Source organism: Anopheles ziemanni (assembly GCF_943734765.1).
Source record: "Anopheles ziemanni chromosome X unlocalized genomic scaffold, idAnoZiCoDA_A2_x.2 X_unloc_158, whole genome shotgun sequence".
Taxonomy (NCBI): Eukaryota; Metazoa; Arthropoda; class Insecta; order Diptera; family Culicidae; genus Anopheles; species Anopheles ziemanni.
This window is the reverse complement of record NW_026689772.1, coordinates 1-2,500: the sequence shown is the minus strand read 5'-3', so window position 1 is coordinate 2,500 and position 2,500 is coordinate 1.

Sequence of the window (2,500 nt, the reverse complement as noted above, 5' to 3'; positions counted from 1 at the left end):
GTGCTGTCAGTGGGGCCGCCGCTAACAGGTCCTGTACGGCCACCGTGGGGCTTGACTTGGCGCTATTCCGGACTTGGGGCGATCACGATGTCCCCGTGCGGGACTTAGAAGATGGAAGAACACAAGTACCCTTATCCCATGACTTGTGAGCGATTGGCATACGTTACCACATGAAGAGAAAAATTGGCTAAGTCCCGGATCCATATTATATGAAGAGAAAAATCGGCTAAGTCCCGGATCCATATTATATGAAGAGAAAAATTGGCTAAGTCCCGGATCCATATTATATGAAGAGAAATATCGGCTAAGTCCAGGATCCATATATAATAACCTAATAATCGGCTAAGTCCCGGATCCATATTATATGAAGAGAAAAATCGGCTAAGTCCAGGATCCATATATAATAACCTAATAATCGGCTAAGTCCAGGATCCATATATAATAACCTAATAACAGGCTAAGTCCAGGATCCATATTATATGAAGAGAAAAATCGGCTAAGTCCGAGATTGGGTCTGTCAGACATACACTTTCAAGATACCACACAAGCAAGCAAGATGGCCTAGTGATGGAACCATATAATATGAAGAGAAAAATCGGCTAAGTCCGAGATTGGGTCTGTCGGAAATACACTATCAAGTTACCACACAAGCAAGCAAGATGGCCTAATGATGGATCCATATGATATGAAGAGAAAAATCGGCTAAGTCCAGGATCCATATAATATGAAGAGAAAAATCGGCTAAGTCCCAGATTGGGTCTGTCAGAAATACACTTCCAAGTTACCACACAAGCAAGCAAGATGGCCTAGTGATGGATCCATATGATATGAAGAGAAAAATCGGCTAAGTCCAGGATCCATATAATATGAAGAGAAAAATCGGCTAAGTCCCAGATTGGGTCTGTCAGAAATACACTTCCAAGTTACCACACAAGCAAGCAAGATGGCCTAGTGATGGATCCATATGATATGAAGAGAAAAATCGGCTAAGTCCCAGATTGGGTCTGTCAGAAATACACTTCCAAGTTACCACACAAGCAAGCAAGATGGCCTAGTGATGGATCCATATGATATGAAGAGAAAAATCGGCTAAGTCCAGGATCCATATAATATGAAGAGAAAAATCGGCTAAGTCCCAGATTGGGTCTGTCAGAAATACACTTCCAAGTTACCACACAAGCAAGCAAGATGGCCTAGTGATGGATCCATATGATATGAAGAGAAAAATCGGCTAAGTCCCAGATTGGGTCTGTCAGACATACACTATCAAGTTACCACACAAGCAAGCAAGATGGCCTAGTGATGGATCCATATGATATGAAGAGAAAAATCGGCTAAGTCCCAGATTGGGTCTGTCAGAAATACACTTCCAAGTTACCACATGAGCAAGCAAGTTACCACATGAAGAGAAAGCCGGCAAAGTCTGGGAATGTTACCACATGAACTGGAAAATGGGCAAAAACCTACCTTCACAGGGAACGTGAATAAGTAAGGCTGTAGACATCGGATCGACAAGCCAAAGACTGATATGGAAAGGAAATGAGTAGTACTAGCTTTCCTGAGAGTTGCAGAGCTTAGACTGCATATGAACGAAAGTTATTAAGCGTCAAAGTCAGAGAAGTTACCCAAAGGAACACAAGTTCCAACTTAGAGCATGTATACCGCCTAGACGGTAAGAGGTACGGCCAGGCTGAGGAATAAGGAAATGTTGGCCAACATGTTCCCTAACTATCCCCCGAAGACCGCAAAGCAATCCAACATCAACCAAGAAAGTTATAGCCCGATCAAGGAAACACCTACTTTGCACCGATATTGCACCAAATACATGTACCAAGCACCTTCGGTTGCATACCTGCAGGGGTTTACCATAGTAGGCCATGGAAGACCGATATACCGAACATAATCACTTTCTATCTCCTCGGGTGTTTGAGATAGCGCTTTGCGGTACAAGAACGAAAGTTAGACTTTATCTTGGTGCATCTTTTTGCCCAAGATCACAAGACCCTATCTACCAAGGCAAGAAAGTTGTGTGGGGACAAAATGTCCAAAAGTGCCCAAAGTGGCACACTTGAACCATATATTCGAGAAAAACACAAGTGTGGGCCCGAGCTAGCAAGTTGAAATGTTCTGACCGTCAGTAGCCCTAGTTGAGGTGCACTTATCATTATATGAGGCCAACGTGCCAGCTAGTCTCTAAAGGGGCGATATGGGTGTTCCAAGGTTTGTACCCAATTGAGGAAAAAACAGGGTAAGGTACGGTGTACCGCGAATAACTCGGGCTATAGATGTCCGATCGATGAGTTTGGCATATGTATGGAAAGGTCTCGACGAGACCTAACTACCCTGAAAGTATGAAGGCAAAGACTTGAATGACCGGGAAGTTATTAAGTGCACAAGTGGTAAAGTTGCACCAAAGTCCATGTTACCCGAAGTGGTACATGAACACCCAATATTCGACCAAAACACAAGTTTAGAGACGAGCTAGCGAGCTACATTGTTC